General features: G+C 38.7%; 1 protein-coding gene across 11 annotated transcripts in view; it reads right to left on the bottom strand.

Moving 5' to 3' along the window:
• Positions 1–10013, bottom strand: part of LOC5577917 (protein phosphatase 1B) — a 70260-nt gene extending 60247 nt beyond the window's left edge. For 8 of the 11 annotated variants that reach the window (XM_021847133.1, XM_021847130.1, XM_021847129.1 and 5 more), the window contains exon 1: positions 9849–10013. The gene's annotated coding sequence lies outside the window, so the exon portion shown is untranslated. Of the gene's footprint in view, positions 1–9814 lie in introns of all 11 variants that reach the window. The other 3 variants (XM_021847128.1, XM_021847126.1, XM_021847123.1) reach the window with 1 other exon arrangement.
• Positions 10014–25802: the final 15789 nt, after the last annotated feature.

Below are 25802 nucleotides of genomic sequence, written 5' to 3' on the forward strand. Positions count from 1 at the left end.
AGGTTTCAACTAAATATAGATTTTTTTTCAAAGAAATTTCTCAAAAAATCGTTAACATGACTTTTACAGAAAACTTGGACAGGATTCTTACAATCAGCAAATCAATAGAATCCTAGTCTAGATTCCTTGCCAAACTGCAACATAATTCTCACAATCATAGACACAGGGTGGCCACCGAATTTCGATTTTGAAATTCCCGCTTTTTTCCCGGTTTTTAATCCATTCTTTCCAACTCTTTCTATATCGTTTCTATGAAAAGTACTGCTTTAAAACGGTTCAAAAATTTTCACTTATTTTTTTTAGTAATTTGATTGTTTATCAATAGTTTCACTATTGGAACAATAAGTTAACTATTAGATTGTTCCAATCTATATAGAATCTTATCCTGAAAACTATGACATGGTATAGTATTCATCTGAATCGATTTGTCTCGTGTTCGTCGAAAATCAATGAAGCCCTGAAGCCATCTATCATGGGAAAGATATGGTTAATTGTGCTAATAAAACAGATCCTATTCTTGACACGACAGGAGTTTAATTTGAATGCTATTTGAACCATATTTACCAACAGCCCGTTAAGCCAAATTTTAAATTTTCAACTTCAAGTTTGAGGATCTAGAGAACCTGACAACCGTTCGCGTTGAATATTTGATGGATTGGTTGCATTCTGGTGATGATAAAACGACACAAAATTTCAGCTCAGAGCTCTGTTGAGAACCAAATAGACTCGTGCTCTTGAAATTTCATTGTTTGGCTTTGGTACATGATCACCTTAAGGCTTAAGCGCTTCTTAATGCTGAATTTCAGATAATATGGCCGACAAAAGCCCCAGTTATCTAAGTAAATCATCAAGATGCCCAAGTAGTTCTTTAACGTAATGTAAATTATTTCAATTATTAAGCCTTTGAATTTTCTTCTCTAAAGCAAATAAGTTCAAGGTATGGATGAAACAAATCCGCACATGTAGAAGCACTTACATAGGGCTCACTCACAATTTTAATAACACCGAAAATTATCATTTTTGACATTCATCCACCCTCTCGTAATGCTTTTTGTATGGATATTCTACACATTTTATATGCGCTGTAACAGCTTGATTGTTATTTAAATCGTAAATGTCGACTAGATATCAAGTGACATATTAAAAACTTTTATAAATAAAGGCTCGTTTTCAAGATTAGTTGTGGTATCCAACAATTACAGAAGAGTGCTAACCAATCTGCAACAAGTAATTAAACTTTGATACAAAACGTCAAGTGAAAAAAATAGAGAAAAGTTCAAAAAATATTAGCACTGACAGTGCGAGAACAAAAATTCAAAACAATATTTTGATACGTTGCTTATAAAAGAGTGAAGCAGTTTTAAGAAATATGATGTAGCATAGTAGAAATTAAATAATTAATGTTTGAAATTATTTCGAAATTGTGGATGCCATGAGAATGTCATTAAACATAACTACTTTCTATAATTTATTTTGGAGGTAATTTTGTAGATTACAGCTTGAAGATGTTCGTTCAAAACGATTTTCCCGGTGATCTTCTCAAATTCCCGGTTTTTCCCGTCTTTTTCCCGGTGGATTCAAATTCCCGTCTTTTTCCCGCTTTTCCCGTTTTTCCCGGTTCGGTGGCCACCCTGATAGACAGGGTTTTTTGAACCTAAGATGGATTTTTGACAAAATTGATGATTGAAAAATAATGCTCGACAGAATTTTCTGAAATTGTAGAACAGGATTTGATAATTCTTGTGACAAAATCATATGCACAATTCACAGAATCCAAAACCTGTCGATATTTTACAGAATACAATACCTTATTCCCACTGAATCATGGGCAGAATTTTGAAATAAGAAATGGTAAGATTCTGAAAGAATCCTTTGTAAATTACAAACTGATTTTGATAATATCTTAACTATAATTCTTTTAGAAGCCTGGGTAATATTACAACACATATCTGAGAAGGATTCTGACAGAAACTTGATCAGGATGCTAATATTGTATTATCTTCAGATTCTTCAAACAGACCTTCTCAGCACTGATTAACTTTTAATCGCTTTTTAATGCTTTGTGCTTGAAAAAACTGGCCTGCCATACCATTTTGCAGAAGCGTCCCGTGAGGAATTTGATTACCAGTGCACTGACTCGCACAAGCCGTTTATTTTGAATTATGAATACGAATTTTTCAATTGATTTTGTAAAATGTATTTCAGCTTAAAATGTAATTTCTTATTATTAACACCTTAAAATGTAATTTCCAATACTGTATGCAATCTTGAAGTGTCTGGAAGCTATTATATTTGTTGCTTATTGGACGTATTTTTTGTTTGTTTTCTTCGTTTCAATCACTAGTTGTAAGTTTCAAGAATTTTGGATGATTCCAATATACAATGTTTAGGGAAAAGGAAAATTCTCAAAATTTCGCTGATACCAAGGCGATGCGTATTAATCGCGGTCCCATAGTTTGATAATATTTGACATAAAAATGTATAATTACAGTAAAAATGACCTATATATGCATAAATTTCAATCATTTTTCGTATTTTGCGACTGAGATAATAAGTTTAATATCATATTATCAAATTTAAAGCAAGAAGAAAGACGTTTAACTTGAAACTAAACGATTAGAAAATTTTTTTTATATGAAACTCGGCCTATGCCTATGAGCAAAAATCTGAACTTTTCTGAGATTATCATATAAACCTTCAGAATTCAACTATTTACGCGTTATTTTCCAAGTTTCGCGATGAAGGATAAATTCCGCGGATTTCGTGGCTTTCGCGGAATTCCGAATCTCCTTTATTCCTAACGTTGTTATTCTATATAATAATTCTTATTATTTACAGCTTGTCAATTGTATCACGATATCTTAGCTTTTTGACGATGTCCAGCGCTGGTACATCTCTTTGTATACTTTTGTGGATACATCAAAGCTTTCAAATGAAATGATGACTGACTGTTGAACGCTGAAACCAACTTTACGCCCACCGCAATTTATCTGTTGTCGGTCTGTTGAGCAAGAAAAACTATATTCACACATAGTTTATAAATCAATTCAAAGCCACATGAATTTTGTGTATTTAATAAGATAAAACATAATCAATTTGGCCAATATGTTCATAAAATATAGTATTGGTTCCAATCAATATTGCGCCTACTATCGCGCGACACCTGGAAGCTCCATGCAACATACATAAACACAAAGAAATCAAACGGTTTGTTCACTGAGGGCGATGGACCAGTTGAAGGTGTAGAAATCAAACAACATTTTCAAGCAACTACACATTATGAATGTTGGAAGTATTGAGAATTATAATATATATATATATATATATTTAATTTGTTAGTTTGAAATCTTTGACTGTGCAGTGCACCAAGTGCACCTTAGGACGAGACGCCACTGCCATTTTGATTCTTAAATTTGGCCCGCGGTTCAAAAAGGTAGGGCATGATTACCCGGATAAAAATACAATACAAAAACAATATAACATATTGTAACAGTACCATTCAAAACATTGGGAATACAATACAGTATATTGTAAAGTGACAATACAATTACAGTACAATATATAGACTATTCCTGGCATTTACGTCCCCACTGGGATGTTAGGCCAGCAATTTTTCGAGATCATAAGTTATGCGAGAATTGAGCCAATAATTTATCTAAGGACTTCTCCAGAAATTATTCCAGCGACTCAGTTAGAACTCTTCCAGATGTACCGGATGCGGCCAATAATGTACCGAATATTAGCACAAAAGCACAGCTCCCGTTTCACAAAGCCTAACCCTGTGACCCAGCGCAAAAACTCCGGCCAAAGGATTCCCCATTCCCCAGTTACTTTATTCACTTTTAGAAACTAGATATATGTACGAGTATGCTGACAAAAATAATAAATTCCGTTAGGTATTTGCTGAGCGGTGAGAGTTTTAGTATTTTTCTTTCACTCAGGCATACGTGTTAAGAAGTTTTAAGATTTCAACCAGTAATTTCTCTAGGCATATCTCCAAGGATTACTCCAGCTTACTTTTGAGATTCCTTCAAAGATTTTAACAGAAAAATTGTCCAAGAAATTCATGACGTAATTTATCACGAAATCTTTTCAGGCATATCCAAGAAATTCCTGCATAACGTCCACCAATTTTTACAGCAGTTATTATAGGAATTTCTGAAACGCGTTAGAAGTGTTTGATCTTTTGATCGTATCGCTTGCTCATGCGAGGGTGAGCGATGAAAACTTGTTGGGCGTACAACAATGCGTTTATCGAATAATATCGCGAATCCGACGTGAATATATCGCATCACCAAGAATAATTGACTTCCAGATCTTTATCTTATCCCACTAATTCAATATCGTTCTCATGACAACTGTGGAGATGCAAAGGTATATTCGGTCTCTTGTAACGATGGTTGTCTAACATTCCTTTCCTTCCCCGATGATCGCATTGGACGTGGCCGGCACCATTATTGACTTTTAAACTTTGAACTCTCGATTTGTACACATTGAGAATGGTTGAGAAGTCAATCCCAAAAATTAAATCTCTGTGCAACTTCAATTGTTCTGGTCAATCACGGAGTGCAACTACGAAGCGGTCATCCATGCTCATGTTTATGCACAGCAATTATTGAAGGAATTTCTGAAAATAAAGTTTTAAAGATATTTCTAAAAGAAATACTAAATCTCCAATGAGACTAAATCTCTAATGCAGGAGTAAGCTCTTGCAAGCATTTTTAAAGGAACTTCGGAACCGTTAAGGAACTCTGGATTATTATTTTTCTTTTCTGTTTCTTTAAAAACCTCGGGCAAAACCCGAGTGTCGTATTTCGCATGTATACCTGAATGAGCTAGTGTGCTATACGATATTTCATATCGCAGCTCACTGATCATGTGAGACACGAGATGCGGATACGTACAAAATATATCTTAGTGAGCGAGTCTCATGAGACATCTCATGAGGCTCGTCATATGTGCTAACTACTTTTATGCAGTTATGTTTGCCTAGTCCAGTAACCCCGCGGAAGGAAACGGCTTCGGTCGATGCCTATGCTTCTTCGGTTACCAGCACAAGTTATTCAATTCATATGCTAGAGTCTCGACTGCGTTGAACTGCATCAGTCCTTGCAAACTGCCTACGGGCAGTTTAATCCATGATATGATGCCTTTCCCTTGCTTCTGGAACCTTCGCCTGCGAGTCTCAAATGCACTGTCACATTGAGATTTTCTCATGAGACGGCGCATGAGCCAGTGCAGATTCGATCGTTTGAGCTAGTACATTGCTACATGAGATCTAAAAAAAAAAAGGGTCTCACTATAGCACGTGGTCAAGCGCGCGGATATTTTTGTGCGCTCATGGCAAGCTGATCTCAAGCTTTTGATATGAAGCTTGTATACATGATGTCTGGGCAAAACTAGTGGAATAATTGCTGTTGAATTTTGGTGGAAAACCTAAATCCTAGTTCTGTGTTGCCGTGCATCGCAAGATCCGTCTGTTTTTTGATCAAAATTGCAGGGCTGATAGCTACCAGGCAGCAAAATAATAGTGACTACAGTGATTAAATAATCAAAATAGTGAATAAAAAGTGACTTCAAAACGAGAAGTATTTATCCAATAAAAATGCCTAGAAACAAAAAAATGGATATTGAAATGGAAGGAACAGTACCAATCTGAAATATTTTTTAACAGTTAGCCAACTGGGGTAGAGCTTAAGAGCAAAAAATTGCTCTAATTAGAAAAATCTGACTCAAAAAAACTCAGGCCTTCCAATAGGAATTTCAATCTGAGGAATATTACCCTTCAAATTTATAGGAAGTCAAGAATGATGTTTCAAAAATAGCAAAATTCTGTGAAAATTATCGTCTGTTTGAGTTTTAGAAGCTAACTCACCCTATTATTTATCTACCAGCACTAAAATTCAGTTGAAAGCTTTAGCACTTTGTTTTTTGTGTACCAACTTTGTTGGAACATAGGGTAAGAATGAGCAAAATGGGTCTAAAGAAAGGATCCCCATACTTTCCACATACAAATCTAATTGACTTTTTTCCTTCAAAGCTTCTTCACAATAGGCAAATCAAAAGTCATGTTTGATACTTACCCGCATTTTGACGAGCATCTTCCAAAATGTATTCTTAAACTGCAGTTTTGAGCCCCACCAGATCAGGAAGGCATGACAAAATTGAAACACAATTAGGGAGCCGGATCCTATTCTTGGTACTTTTGATTCACTTCGGCAGTGGAGTTTTTTGAAAGCTGCTGAGCTCATATTTTGCCAAAATATGAGTCGAATTAAAGTGCGTCTTATTGCAAAGTTTCAGACAATTCGGCCTAGAAAACCCCCCATGCCAAAGTGAATCACTTCCAAGTAGCTCTGCACCCTATATAAACTATTGATACAATCGACTTAGTTTTACATTTAACTAAATGTATCATTAATATCAATATAAGTATGTTATAATTTAATCACAGTCAATGTATTTTGAAATTGAAATAAAAAACACCAGTTGTTCTGTGATCATGCTTTTTCTTACCTTATCAAGGCTAACTGTTTCAGTGTGTTAAATATTTCAATTTATTAGGGGTACATAGTCCAATTCAGAACTAATTACCGTTTTTACACCATATCTTCTAAGCACGATAAACGGCATGGAAAGTTTTATGTTTTCGTAAAAGCCTGATTCACCACCGCACAAACTTTTCTCTCAAAGAGCTTTGGGTTATCTTCTTATTGAACTTCTTTTCTGAACGAGGACATAAAAAATTGAACTAAATGCGTGACAAATTTCAATTTAATTCGAGTCAGAAGCTCAAGTATAATGTGAACTTCATTTAGAAAAAAAAAACGTCAATAGAATCCGAAACTGGTAAAAAAACTGAGTACTGTCCATTCTTTCTAACATGATTTTGCAGGAATGATTGTGTATGGAAGGTAACAAGGTGAAGAACACATATATTTCAATTTTAGAACTTTTATTTTGACAAAATACATTTGAAAAGGTTATTTTAACGTTCAAAATAGTAAAACTGCAACACATTGAAACTTTGCATGAAAATATCGGGTTACAGAGTTAAAATCGTATGGGCAACTTAAACAGACATTCGAGATTCGGGACATCAAAAATCAAGAAGTATCATTCATTCGAGCTAGGCAAAAAAAACATAGAATATCGAGTAAGGGAATGTTTACTTTATTGTTTTTAGAACGTTTTTTGGATCGTATTTTCGAACTATTTTTCAACCTGGCTGTGGTATTGATGAAGATGCTTTTCATGTAGCTGATTTATTGATTCCTCTATTTTTACGTGGTATTTCTTAAACTTTTGGAAGAATTTTTCATGACTGCAACAGAGACAAAGGCATCGTCAATCAGTATTGCAACTTCTATGATTTTCTTCCAAGTCGAGGACACTTTTAGGTGGTTGAGCTCTTGGAGTAGGCCAAGTGCTCGTTAAACATTAAGATGACTGTATTGAGTCATATCAAAAGGTCCGGATTGTACCAACAAACATTTTGTGATTTTCAAACTAGTAGGACACAAACAGTGCATAGACCCTGGTCAGATGAAGGCTTAGGCAGAGGAAACTCGATTGTGAAATAACACAGAAAGATTAGAGAATTATTATCGCTTACTGAAGCTTGGAAATAGTACTAACCAACAGTATACTATAGCACATCGAAACAACAAGCTAATATTAAAAGCAAACAGAACAGAATTAAAAGGCGTCAAATTTATTGTGTTATATCCAAGTCAGGCAGTGGGTAGAAAAACTGTACACACGATCTTCACAGTAGCACCAGTATTGAGAAATGCTTAATTGTCCGAATTAGAACAGAATTCAATTAATTGAATTCTGTTGGGTAGGAGTTTCGCATAACTCTAAAAAGCCGATTTCATCACCATGGTTTAAGCCATAAACCACGTTTACCCATCTAGTTTAACTAGGTTTAATGCCTAAGGTAATGGTGAAGAAACCGCTTATAAGTGAAGTTCTAATCAAATAAGTAGGATTCTTATAAAATCTCATGCAGTAATTCACAAATTCCAGAAGAATATTAAGTCTTGGTTGAGGTTTTGTTTGAATCCAAACCGAGTCATGCGCAGGATTTTTAATAAATCCTTTGATTCGCAGTATCTTCAAATAAGAATGTTCAAAAGTGGATGCTGATATTCTGATTTCTGAAGACGAATTTCGTTTTTTTTTGTATGGTATTCAGTTGGAGCTGCCTGACAGCTTAACTTGTCAAGGCTGAACCCTCGGTCTGACTTTTGCCAAGTTTCCCTTCTACCAGGACCAATACTCAGACGGACTAGGCTATGGTGCCCACATGAACACTGTTTTTTCGTATTGTGACGTGGTAGTTTTTGAAAACTACCCTTATTCCCTTGCTTCTGAGAAAGGGAAGCATTGTGAAAATCAGCAGCTCCATCAGAATTTGTTTGAAATAGTAGTGTAGTAGTGTCATTACTAATACTGTCTAGTCGAAATGGTTTTGAATAATTTGTCATTTAAGTGCTATTCTGATTACTCCTATCTTTTACGTAAGTTAAAGTCTTAAATGTCAATTGTCGTCGAGTCTTAACAAAATTAGCCTGTTTAGTAGTAGTCTAGTCAATTTCGTTTTTTGTTGTTAAAAGTATTTATTGGTCATTACGTCCATATATCCTTAAAGAAAAAAAGTCACTATCTTTGTCTGTTCAACAATTTCTCGAAACTAGCATGTGTATCCTAATGATCGATCTCAGCGTCTTACTTTCCATAGTCATTATTATAGTGAATATTTAAGAGTAAAGTTACCTTACGCTTCTATTAGTCTCCTACAAGACTTTTCGGTGGCAAATGCAATGCTTCACAACGCTTACTTTCTACTTGTAAATTTTGCTAAAATGAAGCTGAAATTAGATTATTTATACCATTGTTATAAAAGAGGTATTTCTTAATATGGCAATGTAAAAACCATATTAAAATCAGATTGTTGCCTCTTATTTCTACTCAGTGAATCTACTAGTAATTTTCCTCAGAGTGATATTCCCTACGTCGTATATGATAAAGATGGGTCTTGCTAGCTAATAGTAAGAGTGTCTACGGATCATTCTGGTTAACAAAATGCAAACTGATCGTCACCAATAGTATTTAGTATTTATTTCATTTAAACTTAATGTAAGCCTGTCGGTTATACCATTTTTCAGGTCAAGGAAACAACAATTGATATTGCAACTTTTAGAAAATAACAATTACCTAGGTATTGAAAGTTAAAACATTCGAGTGTCATGTAACATAGGGCTAGTTTAATTGATAATGGTGTGCAATAGTATTAATTATTTATTCTGTAATATTCAATGTCATTCAATAGAAAATCATGGCCTGGAATTGTTTAAGCGCAAAATTTGTTTGAATTTATTAAATATTTAAAAATTTAAAATAAAAAAAGGAAGCAAATCAATGGACTTAGCAAATAAAACAGATATTATGATTGTCCGATTGTCCCACAATGAACATTACGATTCCAATGTCACCCCACTTTACGGTACCCCTCTGTATCCCTCTTTCTTGTGGTGGTGCTGTAGTGCTAAAAAAAATTCCTGGTGCTGTTTTTTCCTCCTCTTCCTTCTGGCGAATCTCACTAGGTTCCAATCTGTAACCGTCGAATTCCGATACGGTTCCTTCCGCAAAACCCAATTTTCACGAAATGACGCACCCTCTCATGATTTTTGTGTCCATCAACACCCAGGTTCGAAAAATAAAACACGGCGGCGTCACGGAAGAAAAAGCACTTTTTACGCACTAAAAACACACACCAGCCAGAATTCTTCCCGTTCACCGGAAGTACCTCGTCGAGATGCACCAATTAGCACTGGTTTTACCTTTGAATTAATCCGATTGATTGCACCAAAATCGCACTGAAAAATGGATAACACCTTTTCTACCGTTTTGCTCTCGTCGCGACGCGATTCGATTTGAGAGTCTCGTTCTGTTTCGTCGCGTAGTTTGCAAAAAAAAAAACTATCCTTCGCGGGCGGTTGACGTTTTGCTTTTTGATGAATGAACGCGTAGGGGTGTACGCTTGTCTGCGAAATAATCGACGATTTATCGAATCTGGACATCGGAGATCCAAAATTCATTCAGGTTAGTGTTCTTATGAGTACTCCCACAGTTTAATAACTGAGAGCTTACTTTAACAAACTTGCCTTATTCGCATTCGTATATCGTGTGGCAGCTACAATAATACTCTATGCCCAGGAAAGTCAAAGAAATTTCCATTACGAAAAGTTCATGGACCAACCGAGAATCCTAGATTAGGGGCCGTTCAAATATTACGTAACGCAACAGGGGGAGGGAGGGGGTCTTACATAGTGTTACGGTCCATACAAAAATTTAAAATTGTCCATACAAAAGCTGTTACGTGGGGGTGGGAGGGGGTCTAAAATTAATAAATTTGGCGTTACGTAATATTTGAATGAACCCTTAGATCTTCAGCATGGCTTTGCTTTGCAGCCGCGGACTCTAACCACTCAGCTGAGAAAGACACCAAAATATTCCTCTCGTTGATTTTTATATAAACCTGTTGAATATAAATCACTTTTACTTACCACTCTCTCGGTATTTTGACATGGAAGAATATTTATATAAATTGAAGAATGATTTATATAAATTGAAAAATAATGTTCTTTTTTTGGATATTTTGTTCTTTTTCATAAGTACTGTACAAAAAAAAAAATAAACACAAGAAATAGTCAAGGAATGATTTCGTTCGCAAAATTACTGGAGCAAAAAGCTGTTGATAAGTAGATCCGATTTCGTAACGTCGATAACACCTACAATGCAAATCAAATGGAGCTGTAATTTTTCCGAACGGAAAAATGTTCCGCTAAATTATTCCGTAATTAAAAGTGACATTTCGCTCCTTCTAGATTAACTGTCGTGATCACTTTGGTGATTAGAAGATCACTTTGATCACTTTGGTGCTTTACTTATGAAGTCTGTTCTTCACTTAAGATGAGTATACTGTTTCGCTCAAGAAAAGTAAAATCGTAAAATCTTCTGTGGACGAAATAATCAAGAATTTTTCTACGGTGAGCTTAATATTAAATGACATTTCTTTTCAACTGCGAAATGCGATCAAAGAAAAATGCTTTTTTTTACCATTTCTTGCAAAAAAATCCCTCGCATCGAGATAGGCGATTACTTTTTTTTACAAATGCATAGTCCCCATTAACAATAATTGTTATTATTGCGCATTTCTTTCACCACTGGACTATCGCAGAAGTTTTTACAAGTGCGGAAACGCTAATAAAAGTGCGCAATTGCATCAAATCGGGTAGGTGTCTATGGGTGACTTATTCTTTGCAAATCAAAGAATAAGTGCTCTGAAGACACCGACAGGATTGAATGCAATCCCGCACTTTTATTCTCACTTTCGCACTTATGAGGCCGCACTTCGCAGTCCAGTAGTAAAAGGAATACACAATAATACAATTTTTGTATTAATACATCCTGTGATTTGTGACTTGACTCATTTTGGGCCTATTCACAAATTTCATAACGCTGAAGGGGGTGAGTGGGTGTCCTCGTATTTTATAGTTCATACAGAATTTGTAAAATATTCATACAAAATACGAGGGGGTGGGTGAATGCACAAAATTTGAGGATGAACCCTTAAGCCCCAAACACAATGTGAACGGCAGCACGGTACAACGGCAAAACGGCATGCCCATCTTGATCTACACTTTACTTGTCAAGTCCATATTTAATTTGATTTTGTCGACACTGATCAAAACATTGACATGTCATTCAAATCGGTGTTGCCGTTTTGCCGCAATACCGTTGCATTGTGTTTGACCCTTTACATTGTTACGTAAGAACGTTCCAGGCCAAAGGCTGAAAATAGATCGCGATTTTCTATTCGTGAAAAAACAGACACCCCTCAAAACGGATTGAGAATGGGAAGAAGCAAAGGAGAAAAAAGGGCGATCGATGCGCGCAATTTTGACGTTTTCGTGTTGTTTGCGCGCACACTTCAAAAGAGACGGGCGAAAATGTTGCATACAATCTTTCCCGGTCCAAGCGCAAGGTATGCAACCCGTTGGGGCAAACTTGCACGAGAGTTCAATGTATGCCCAGTGGCGTAGGTGTTGCTGCACGATTTGCCTGATGGCATAGTTTGCGCAACACATTTCCGAATAATAATTTTTACAACTCGGGCAGTAAAAATCGAGTTTAGGAAAGAGCTTTGTATGTTTTGCAATTTTTCAAAAGGCTCCTTCAGGGTATCAGAAATCATGAGGCATTTCTGAAAATTGGTGTGTAATGATTCATTTTTTTCTTCTTTCTGGCGTTGCATCCCACCTGGAACAGACCCTGCTTCTTAGCTTAGTGCTCTTGTGTTCACCTCCACAGTAATTAACTGAGAGCATGATAATAAATCTTCGAGCTGTAAAGTTAAGTTTTACATACCTATACTTACTTACTTATTTGGCTTTACATCAATTATCTTGATAAAGCCTCGCCAACAATATATCGCCAATTCCCTCGGTTCATGGCCGCTTCTCTCCATCCTCGACTGTGACCCACGCTCTCCAGGTCCTGGTGTACCTGGTCCATCCACCTAGCTCGCTGCGCCCCACGCCTTCTTGTTCCGACCGGATTCGTGGCGAACACCATCTTTACAGGGTTGTTGTCCGGCATTCTTGCAACATGCCCTGCCCAGCGTATCCTTCCAGCTTTAGCTACCTTCACGATACTGGGTTCGCCGTAGAGTTGAGCGAGCTCGTGGTTCATCCTTCGCCGCCACACGCCGTTCTCCTGCACGCCGCCGAAGATCGTCCTTAGCACTCGGCGTTCGAAAACCCCAAGAGCTTGCAAGTCCTCCTCGAGCATAGTCCACGCCTCATGCCCATAGAGGACTACCGGTCTTATGAGCGTTTTGTACATCGTGCATTTGGTGCGGGGGTGAATCTTTCTTGACCGCAGTTTCTTCTGGAGCCCAAAGTAGGCACGACTTCCGCTGATGATGCGCCTTCGTATTTCCCGACTAACATTGTTGTCAGCCGTCAACAAGGATCCGAGGTAGACGAACTCGTCCACCACCTCGAAGGTATCCCCGTCTATCGTAACACTGGCCCTGTCGCGCTCAGTTCCGCCAACCAGCATGTACTTTGTTTCCGACGCATTCACCATTAGCCCGACTCTTGTTGCTTCGCGTTTCAGGCGGGTGAACAAATCTGCCACCGTTTCAAATTTTCTCCCAATAATATCCATGTCGTCCGCGAAGCAAACAAATTGTCCGGATCTCGTGAAAATCGTGCCTCGACTGTTAAGTCCGGCTCTCCGCATGACACCTTCAAGCGCAATATTGAACAACAGGCACGAAAGTCCGTCGCCCTGTCGTAGTCCCCGCCGAGACTCGAACGAACTGGAGTGTTCGCCCGAGATCTTCACGCAGTTTTGCACACCGTCCATCGTTGCTCTGATCAATCTTGTGAGCTTCCCGGGAAAGCTGTTCTCGTCCATGATTTTCCATAGCTCAATGCGGTCGATACTATCGTATGCCGCCTTGAAATCGATGAACAAATGGTGCGTAGGGACCTGGTACTCACGGCATTTCTGGAGGATTTGCCGCACGGAAAAGATCTGGTCCGTTGTCGAGCGGCCGTCGATGAAACCTGCTTGATAACTTCCCACGAACTCGTTTGCTATAGGTGATAGACGACGGAAGAGAATCTGGGATAGCACTTTATAGGCGGCGTTTAGGATGGTGATTGCACGATAATTTTCACACTCCAGTTTGTCGCCCTTTTTGTAGATAGGGCACATAACGCCTTGCTTCCACTCCTCCGGTAGCTGTTCCGTTTCCCAGATTCTGACTATCAGCCGATGCAGACAAGCGGCCAACCTGTCCGGGCCCATCTTGATGAGTTCGGCTCCGATACCATCCTTGCCAGCGGCCTTGTTGTTCTTGAGCTGTTGAATGGCATCCTTAACTTCCCCCATCGTGGGAGATGGTTGATTTCCGCTGTCCGCTGTGCTGACGTAGCCATCGCCTTCGCTGTCCTGACCTTCTGTGCCTGTGTTCTCTGCGCCATTCAGGTGTTCATCGTAGTGCTGCTTCCACCTTTCGATCACCTCGCGTCCGTCCGTCAAGATGCTCCCATCCTTATCCCGGCACATCTCAGCTCGCGGCACGAAGCCTTTGCGGGATGTGTTGAGCTTCTGATAGAACTTCTGCGTTTCTTGAGAACGGTACAGCAACTCCATCTCTTGGCATTCCACCTCTTCCAGGCGGCGCTTTTTGTCCCGGAATAGGCAGGTTTGCTGTTTCCGCTTCAGTCTGTATCGTTCCACGTTTTGCCGCGTACCATGCTGCAGCATTGCAGCCCGCGCTGCATTCTTCTCCTCTAAAACCTCCTGGCACTCCTCGTCGAACCAATCGTTTCTTGAGCTCCGTTCCACATATCCCGCAACGCTTTCGGCAGCGTCGTTAATGGCTGCTTTGACTGTCCTCCAGCAGTCCTCAAGAGGGGCCCTATCGAGCTCGCCCTCATCCGGCAACGCTGCCTCAAGATGCTGCGCGTACGCATTGGCGACATCCGGTTGTTTCAGCCGCTCGAGATTGTACCGGGGCGGGCGTCGGTACCGTACATTGTTGATGACGGATAGTTTTGGGCGCAGTTTCACCATCACCAGGTAGTGGTCGGAGTCAATGTTGGCGCCACGATAGGTTCTGACGTCGGTTATGTCGGAGAAGTGCCGTCCATCGATCAAAACGTGGTCGATTTGCGATTCTGTCTGCTGAGGTGATCTCCAGGTGTACCGATACGGGAGGCTGTGCTGGAAATAGGTGCTACGAATGGCCATGTTCTAGGAGGCGGCAAAATCTATCAGTCGTAGGCCGTTCTCGTTCGTCAGCCGGTGGGCGCTGAACTTTCCAATCGTCGGTCTGAACTCCTCCTCCTGGCCAACCTGAGCGTTCAAATCTCCTATGATGATCTTGACGTCGTGGCTTGGGCAGCGGTCGTACTCGCGTTCGAGCTGCGCGTAAAATGCGTCCTTGTCATCATCAGTGCTTCCGGAGTGTGGGCTATGCACGTTGATTATGCTGAAGTTAAAGAATCGGCCTTTGATTCTTAACTTGCACATTCGTTCATTGATCGGCCACCACCCGATCACGCGCCTTTGCATATCACCCATCACTATGAAAGCTGTTCCCAGCTCGCGTGTGTTGCCGCAGCTCTGGTAGATGGTATGATTACCTCTAAACGTTCGCACCAATGCTCCTGTCCAGCACACCTCCAGCAGCGCTACGATGTCGAAACCGCGGGTCTTCAGTACATCGGAGAGTATGCGAGTACTTCCAATGAAGTTGAGAGGTTTGCAGTTCCACGTACCGAGTTTCCAATCGCTAGTCCATTTTCGTCGCTGTGGTCTTTGCCGATTGTTCCGGTCCGTATTCTCTCGTTGACGTTCCTGTGCTGATGTGTTTTTACGGTTGGCTTGTAGGGCCTGACACCAACCCCCTAGATTTCCGGAGGACCATTCCCCCTAAATGTTCGGAGGGCCATAGTGCGCAGTTTAGCTTAGAGTCCTTCTCTGGCACTCGGACGATGATCAGGCGCCCCTGACATGGGGAACAGACGCTGTTGTGAGCCGCTCCTAACGTGGAGTACAGACGCTCCAGGTTTGCAAAAGCAAACCCCCCCTTCCCTGTCAGCATACGACCAAAGTTCCCACCGGGGGTTGGTTACCCGATCTTCCCCAAGGTTACTCGTACCCCGGCCAGTACCACGAGGAGGTAGGGATAGGAGTTGCTGGGCAAGAGGCTAAGGACCGCACAAAGGGGTCTATTTTATTCCTGCAGGTACACGAGGTACCAATGGTACGCCATGCCCAGCCATTTACCGCGCCATTACATACCTATAAGTAGATGAAAAACATGATTAAGTACTATACCATTTAATTCCACTAGAATTTGTATCCTTTGACAGGGACGCGTATTCCGACCTCAACTGTAAGTAGAGTTACGTGCTGTACTGCCGTTATACGCATAATTGTCCCATGTTACTGTTTGTGCATTTTGACTTTTTGTCATCAGTTTATTTTTACGTATAGTTTCAAAAAACACTTATCAAAAATTAACTTTGTTCGGAAAATCAATAAAAAGCAAGCCAAGTCAATTTGTCCCATTGTTGAATTTCCACGCATAACTGTCCCACTACTGTATTTCTACGCATAACTGTCACACTATACAATTCGCTGCGCTAATCTTGAACAAAATATTCAGTTGTGAGTTTTGAATTAGCTGGCGTTTGTGAAAATCGTTACGTTGACTTTCCATCCCATGTGGAACACATTCTTCTTACGTTGACTTTACATCCCATGTGGAACACAACCCGTTTTATGTGTTTGTATAATCGGGATGCATTCGTCATTCATGCGAGTCTGACGTCAAATTTGAATGAAATTTTCAATTTAATAATATTATTTCCCATCGGTTTTACAATGAATTTCAGTTGAATTTTCAGGGTCAATCACAATTTGTTTCAATTTTCTTGAACCGCCGTCATCGATTAGAAATTCACCGTAATTTTGGATTCATCACGAGGAATACTGAAATAATCCCACTTGAAGAATCAGTAATTACTTTAATTTCAAGTCCATGGCTTGCGACAAATCAACTTCATAATTTAGCAAACCAAGTCCAAATAAAAATAGTTCGACCATTTTTGGATGACTTGGCCATATGCTGGGTTGGTCCGAATACCAGTTCACTGGTGGAAGTGACCATTATATTGGCGAATCTGAAACCTGGCTTGCGACATATCAATTTTCATGAATTTGCAAATTAGGTCTACAGATGGTTCAAATGTATTTGAATGACTTGACCACATGTCTGATTGTTCTGAATTCCCGGTTTCCTGGGGGAAATGGCCTCTAAACGGTCGGTTCTGATACCTAGCTGGCAACATCAAACTTCATAAATTCACAAATCAAGGCTAAAGAAGGGTAATTCAAAGGTTCCTGGATGACTTGATAATATGCCAGGTTGTTTTGGATACCCTGTTCCCCAGAGGAAGTAGCCATTATATTGGCGGTCGTGAGACCTATCTTGCGACATATCAAACTTGATGAAGTCCAGACGAAGTCAAAGTCAAGTCAAAAGAAGAATAGGATGACCTGGCCACATACTGGTTTATTCTGCATAGTTGGCTCTTCGGTGCAAGTTGCAAATATGTTGGTGGTTCTTAAACTTAAATTGCGATGTATCAAAAATATCATGATATGTATTGCAAACAAAGTCCAAAGAAATGTCAAATCTTGTGAAGATTTGTGTCGTGAATTTTGAGTTAAATATTTACTCGGCAGATTAACCTTGAATTCGCACATGAGTTTCTGTCAAGCCTGCAGCTGGAAGAGTCGATTTAGGAATTTATTACACTTATAAACTCTCTTACTTACTCATCCACTCTTTCTTTCACTAACTCATACATTTTCTCACTATCACACATACAGAAAACTTTGCATTCCCTCACAAATTTGGAAACTATAAAATCGTTTTTTTTCACTTCTCCACACGTGGCTCCGTATGGCACATGTCACTTGAGCCTCCATTAGGTGCCTTAACATAGTCTTGAGGATATACGTCCTCTACATTCGGTACAATCTATACGTAAGAACGGTCATCCACAGCAGTATGTTTAGCACATAATTGGTCACAACTCTCAGTGGGACTGTTATGCGTAGAAATTCACCAAAAACCCCGTATTTCTAGGCATAACAGTCCTACTTTCAATTTCGTAGCTAAATTTACTTTATTCCCATAATACAAACTCTTGACTCTAATAAACACGCTATTCTTTATACTATAGTGAAGATTTCAATTCAATTTACCATACACCTGGTCAATACGAGGCCTAAATGTGTTAAAATCTTTAAACGCGTTTTTCTCGATTGCATATTTTGGAACATGGGACAATTATGCGTATAACGGCAGTGTAGCCTTAGGTGCAGGAGCCTCATTACTTGCCAGTGCACGGGCGCTCTGTACATTGTGAGACATTTTTAGGTGCGCCTCATTTTTCTTGAGATGTGTCTCACTGCGGTCTCATGCGCTCCGTCACATGTGCTGTTCAAAATTCAGCGCAATAATTGAAGTGATTACAAAAGTCTACAACGAGGATCGAAATTGCAACTCTTGGAGCGCGAATCTTTGACCATATCATGTAGGTCATCTAGACACCTGCATATAAGGCGAAAATAATTGTAGAAGCTCTTCGTTACTAAGCAGTTGTTTCACAACTTGGATACCGATGGCGAGCCGTAGCGCCGAGCAGCGCATGACACGAGTCTCCTCGAGAGCACATCACCTAGCGCACGCTTTTAGAATTTTCGTGAGCCTCCATCTAGCACAGCACACTAAGATTCGGATGAGCTGAGACGGTTTGGTCGGAGGCTCGTCAGTACATTTATGTGCTCCTGAGAAATATGTTATCTGTCAAAGGATACAAACTGTAGTGGATTAAATGGTATAGTGCTAATTTCGGTTTTCAGCTAGTCATTTTTACATGTAAATATCGTTTGGTAGGTACGATGATACTGACCCCACATGCTTGTTGAGCCCTTAAGCCCTTCCCATAGACTTGATAGAATCCTTTCAAACTTTCACAGTGGACCACGCTATTCCAGATGTTCTGTCAAACTACTTAATACCTATTTGTTATAGAAGAAAATTTCAGTATTGGGGATTTCTTTCGAAAATAAACAATAAACTTACTATGCTTTGACTCTATATTTCTAGAGTAACCGTCTAGCAGCACTATTACTTGCTACTATTTTTTCATTCGACTACAACAATTTTCTCTTGCACAATAAATCGCAGACGCGCTGCTATCTAAACCACATGATTCTCCTCTCTCAATTCTCGTGCAATACATACAAAAATATAACGTCAGTCATGTCGATTACATATACAGTTGTTCCATTTTTTGTTTCCTTATATTCAATTTATCTGACTTTCCTTCTGGTCTGCTGCAGTTATATCTCTATGTACATGATCAACAATAGACAAAGAATGTTACGAGTAATAGTTCTAAATAATATCATCCAATAGATACGTAAAGTACGTCATTAAAATTGAACAATTGAACAAACGATGTGAGCAACACTTTGACTTATGCACACACCGTCACAAAATCAGATCGAATGCCGTAGACGCCCTCGGAGAGGTTTTTCAAACCACGTAAAGACTATATGATCTCCTATCTATGGCTTGGTTGATAGCCTTCTTTAACCTAGTAGTACTCTATATGTTGTAACCTTCGCTGAAGTTTACAAGGCTGATAGATTTGCCTATATGTATTTTATAATTATTGTCCTTAAATGTAAAATGGGCGCACAAGAAATTTGGTATTATAAAAAAATAGTTATCACAAGAAAGTCAATTTGAATTTCGTTGATTGAATTAAATTTTTGCGGGTTATCGTGTATAGCTCAGATCAATCGTCAGCATAGAACAGCTACGATCAACTTTTGCAGACTCGTGCAAAGTGGAACAGTCCAAGTGGCGCTTGTTCAAGAACATTACTTTCGTAAAAGGAACTCTTTTATCTAGTTAACCTTGTGGACCCAGTTTTTGCTATTTTCAGCAAACATGAAATGACAAATTCGCGTGCCATGCCTCGTGCATGCGTGCTCGTTGAAAAAAGCAATACCTAGTTGCTACTCTCATTTCAGCATGAACTACCAGAGATGTATGTGCTGTCATAGAAAATACGTCTATTGTTCGATTTATTTACCACATGATGAATTATCCTTAATGGATGATTCTAAACGAGTTGTTGTATAATGTGTAACAAAAGACCTTCCGCTGATGGTGAGAAATTATGCCAATGCTCATCGCATCATCTGGGGCAGCTCAGATATTAGTTTGGAAAACTCTCGCCTGATAAAATACTCATTTAGTACAGATCTTGAATTGCTCAACCTTCAGCTTAAGTGTTAGGCACAACGCTTTGCTCGAACAGAATCACAGCTTAAGTGTTAGGCACAACGCTTTGCTCGAACAGAATCAGCCACGAGTTGACGATTTGGTATGTATCAGATGAGGAATCATTATCTGATTATCGCAACAACTTCTTCGAACATTCGAATGTAAATTCGCAGACTTTGCCTATTAGGAATCCCCGGTCTACAAACTGGGAACCCTACACTGAATTGGTTGCTACCGAATTCGATGGATATTATCCGTCCATTGAAAATCCAAGTGATTTGGATGAAACTACAACATCCTAAATTATTGAAGCTTTTGAAGAAGCATGTCCTCTGCGATCTGTGGAGACTACAAACGGGACCCCATAGTGGAATTCCGATCTGACTAGACTCAGGAAACAATGTAGAAGGAGTTGGAACAGACGCCGTTCAACTGGATCAGAGTCGTTCCAGTCGGCTCGCAAGGCTTGCAAGAAAGCTTTTCGATCTGCTGATCCTTCTGGGCTGGAAAACCTTTGTACAAACGTTTCCAGTTTGAGTGAAGTCAGTCGGCTGAACAAAATCCTTGCAAAACCTAAGGATTTCCAAGTGAATGAAATTCGGTGACATTACTTCTTTTGATGAAGAAGTTTTAGAATTCAATATACACTTCTCCGGATGTAGCATCTACGGATGAACCAAATGTCTTGTCATGTAGTTATGAATCTCTAGCTTCGGCTCGCAGTATCGTAACTACTGAATCGATTCAATGAGCACTCAAGAGCTTTGCTCCTTTCAAATCTCCAGGAGCAGATGTTTTGAAAAAGCTACTTGTAAGCAATTTTGATCAGTGTTGATAGACTCGCACTCAAATGTCAATCAATACGCTCTCCCGAGAGAGCAAACTCATAAGAGATCTGCTTCGCAAATCTCACGCTTGAGATTTTGATGCAAAATCAACTCAATCAACTCAAACCGTAAAAAATGATTCAATCGCAAAACCCGGCCAAAACTCGTGAAACCCGAATATTGTTGTTTACGTTAGAAAGGACTATAATTTTACCAGACTAACAAGAAATGATTGCCGTGTGTGAGTAAACTGTGGAAATACGAGACAATGAGTCAAAAAGGTGAGCCAACTCATCCGTGATTTTTTGACTGCTGAGTTGCGTGATTGACAACTCACGCATGAAAAATCTCAAGCGTGAGTTGTGAGAAATTGAGTTTTTCACAACACTGATTTTGATACCAGTTATATTCCTAGATCGTGGCGTGATATCAGTGTGAAGTTTATCCCGAAAGGAGGACGTGCGTCGTATGTAGAAGCCAAGAGTTTTATACTAATCAATCTGACCTTTTTTCTCCTGAAATGCCAGGAACGCATTATCGATCATCACATCCGTAATGTTTATTTGGCAAACCTATACCTCTTCTTTTACACAATGTTGTATACGATATCGAGAAAGCATTCGTTCAGAAGCAATTCTGCTTTGGTGTCTTCAATGAAGGCTCTTCATAGATATTGAGGGTGCCTTTGATAACGTGTTTTTCGATTCCATATTGGAAGCTGCATGCAACCATGGGTCACCTACAATGATTACCAATTGGATTCATCAAATGTTCAAAACCCGACATCTCTTTTCGACAATGCATCAAGCTGTAATTCGAAAATTGAGTCTTAGCGGATGCCCCCAAGGGGGAGTCCTGTCACCACTTTTGTGGAATCTCGTAGCAGATACGCTATTGAGGCAACTCAATAATTGCGGTTTTCCAACTTATGGATTTGCCGACGACTATCTAGCTTTGATAGTTGGTATGTGCGTAAGCACCCTATTCGACCTGATGCAAAGTGCTCTACAGGTAGTCTAGCGTTGGTGTCGCCAATATGGCCTTTCGGTTAACCCGAATAAAACATCTATTGTTCTTTCTACGGAAAGACGAAACCGCGATGAAATTCGACCTTTACGTCGTTTTGGCACTGAGATTAATGTGAGTGATCAAGTAAAGTATGTCGGAGTCATTCTAGATTCCAAACTTTTATGGACACCTCACATTGGTTTCAGAGTCAAAAAGGTTTGCATGGCCTTCGGTCAATGCCGGCGAACCTTTTGTAAAACCTGGGGCTTCAAACCCAAGAATATCGAAACGGCTAACACTACATTTATTCGACCAATATTGGCATATGGATGTCTTGTGTGGTGGCAAAAGGGTGAAGTGAGAAGAATCCAATCCAAATTAGGCCATCCCTCAAGGATATGCTTGATGGCGATGTCTGGTGCGTTCTCTGTGGGTCCCACGGCAGCGCTCGAGGCTCTTTTCGACGTTGCATCACTACACATACATCTTGAACAAGAAGCACTTTCTTGCACCTACCGTTTATGGGTGCTAGATATACTGGAGAAAAATCCAGTGAATCGTAGATCTACACACACTTCGTTGTTTCCACTTTTGGTGAATTGGGACAAAATGGTCCTTGCTAGGGTTCCTAGTACTGACCCCTTTTCACGAGTACCGGTTCTACGGTACTGTAACTCTCAGTACCGGTAGTACCGGTAAAATACCGGAACTGAATTTTTTTTTGAGTTAAGTATAAAGCGTACACAGGGTGTCTACTCATTTACAGAAATAAAATTCCCTGAGATTTCCAGGTTTTTCAGGTTTAAAGAAAAACAATTCCAGGTACTAGATATACATGATTAACAAATAGTTCATTTTACACGACTTTTTTTCAAAGCACATAAATTAAAAAAAAAAAGATAAATTCCAAGTTCATTGTTTTTTCATTTTAAAACAAATATTTTATTATCTTTTTGTTTTAAACATGTAAACAACATTATAAAAATAAATAGAAATTGGGTGATTTTTATTTGATTTCTTAAAAAAAATATATTCTAACCAAATGATCTGGAAGTGCCTTAAATCATCAAAATCAGATATGAAGAAAATATGCTATTCTTAAGGGAAAAAACCTTTTGAATTACGGACATCAGTGATACACCCACAAAATTTCTTTAGAGGGCGTTTTGTATTTTTTTCAAGATGATACCTTGGAGAAAACGGGACTGGTAGCGTTTGATTGTCTTTGAAATAAGAATTTTAGATACCTCTCGCCTGAAAAAAAACAAACCAAACATGTACCAGAATGAGACCATACATGAATTTCTATAAGAATGATTTTTTAGTCATTTGACATTTCAAAAATTATTACTGCTTGTTTTACTGTGGATTTCTTTCACATAAAACCCCAACGATCTCTTCAGGAGTTTGTTTTGTGATTTTTCAATAACTTTCTTTAAAAGACATAAAGCTTCTTCAAAATTCAAAATTCATTTAGTTATTTGCCAAAGAAATCTAAAAAAAATCCATTCATGCTTGCAGAGATATCTCCAGGGAAATGTCAAGGATTTGTGTCAATTTTTTCGGAGGAAATTTTGAGAAAAATCCGCGTAAAATTTGTAAAGAAAATTTTTGTGAGTTCCAAGTATGCCTTGATGATTTCCTACGAGGATCTCTGAAAGAACTCCTTGATGAAATACTTCTTGGGATTTTCTTGATAATATAACTGAAAAACACTCGAATCTTTGTATAATGTCCTACAAGACTTTGTGAAGGAACTCGGAGAGACTCCCGCATAAATTCAAGTATGAATAGTTAGAAAAATACCTGTAAGAATGGCTGTAGTAATAACTGATGTGGAACCTTTAATGAAGTTTTCAAGAGTCCATGGAGTTTGGAAATATTATTTGAAAAATTATTAGAGAAATCCACAGAAGAGAGAGAAATTTTGAGGAACTTAAGAAGAAATACCAGATCGATTTTTTGAGAATTTCTTGGAAAAGTTTATAAAAGATTTCATTGAATAATGCGTGGAGGAATTTTCTGAGTAATTTCTGAAAGTAATCGAGGATGATTTTTAATTATAGAATTTCTATAAAAAATGAAAAAAAATCAGAGTAGTTTTGGTAGGGTTTCATGGAAAAATATAGAAATTAAGAAGAAACCTTTGTGGAACTACTTTATGACATGTGGTAAATCTCCTAGAATTAACAATAATCTATCTGAAAATTACTAGAGGTAATAATGTTGCAATGCTCTACGATTTTTTGACACAATTTGTGAAGGAATTCATTTAAGCATCCCTTGAAAAATTGCTGGTACCATTCCTGGAGAAATTCATAAAGGTATTCCACAAAGAATCTATAGAAAACCTGAAACATTCCTTGAAGCTTCCTCCAGTACTTGTGGAACAGTCAAGAAATATTTTTGTAGACAAATTTGCCTTTACCAACTTTCCAATCTAAGCTTTGACAAAAATAAAAATCGTAAACAAATAAGGACTGAACATCTCTAGTAGCGTTTTGATAGCGGCGCAGCCGAAAATTTTTCTGATTGAAAAGATTTTCTGTCACAAAGAGGACATATTCTATCCTATATTACTGATTTAAAATAATTTCCCTGATCATGGCTGAAATTCCCTGAGAATTCCAGGTTTTTCCAGGTTGATTAAAATTCCCTGATAATTCCAGGTTTTCCAGGTTTTTCCAGGTAGTAGACACCCTGGTACAGTATTGGACAAAACAAATGAAACTTTTTCAAATTCGTCAATAATCGCAATTTTGCTGAAGCTTATTCTTCAATGTTTATGAATTTTAACACTTGCATCCTATGATATGAAAATAATAATAAGTAAAAAATCATGAAATACTTATAAATATGTGTTGAAATTCATGGTTTTTTTTTCTGACGTGATAGACCACATTAATTCAAAACTGCCCTTTTATCATCCACATTTGACCTTTCATAGAAAATTCGAAAAAATTGCCGATGTATTGTGTAATATTGTATGCGTATTTTTCAAACACGAAAAAAGCTCTTTCTGGGTCTAACCGATGCTGCTTGAATTGTTGCCAACATATTTTTTTTCACTTTGAACAGACTCGTGATAAACGAATTATTCCGGACAATTTTCTATCAATATTTGTGCCATAATTGAAACACCTTTAAATGGTTCAATTTTCCGTAAACTTTCTTTATATTTGTGCCTAGTTGTGTAGAAAGCATAATATTCACCATCAGCAGCTTGATTTGTATTCGATGATCGATAGTTCGATAATCCTGTTAGGATCTGCTAAATTATTTCCGTTCAAAAACATTACCATCAGCTTTTTTTTCATAAATGCTCCATAACATATTTTTAACGGACACAAGATCCAAATAATTTAGAATAAACCTTGATTAACTTAAGAAATTCGTTATCAACAAACTTTACCAAACAACCAATCTAACGTACCATTTCAAATGAAGAAATTTATTGATTCAAATGATTATTAGATTTTTTATCAGTACCGAAAATACCGGTACTCGATGCTTCCCAGTACCGGTACTTCGGTACCAAAAAATGGTCGGTATTACCGGTACTTTCGGTACCGGTACTCCCGGTACCAAAACCCTAGTCCTTGCTCCAAGTGATCTCACAATTGCTTGCCACTTTCCTTACAAGACATTTACCACACAATTCCCTTCACGGGAAGAGTGGACGTCTGGCTATTTGGAAAGAAGTACGTCAAACAATATAGTATGTTACACTAATGGCTCCCTTCTTGAAGGTAGAGCTGGTGCAGGTGTATATTGTCGTGAACTAAGGCTGCATCAGTTTTACTTACTTGGTAGACACTGCACCCTTTCCTTTCCCATCGGGTAGAAGAAAGATGGTAAATATGGTGATGGTACAAATCTACCAATTGGCGGGAAACGTGCCTCTAAAGCCGGTCTTCTGATAGCTGATACCAACATCGATCAATGTGAGTCAGTTTCTTTTTCCACCTCCATGCACTGTTTTATTAATTCCTTTAGAACTA

Source organism: Aedes aegypti, chromosome 2, assembly GCF_002204515.2.
Source record: "Aedes aegypti strain LVP_AGWG chromosome 2, AaegL5.0 Primary Assembly, whole genome shotgun sequence".
Lineage (NCBI taxonomy): Eukaryota > Metazoa > Arthropoda > Insecta > Diptera > Culicidae > Aedes > Aedes aegypti.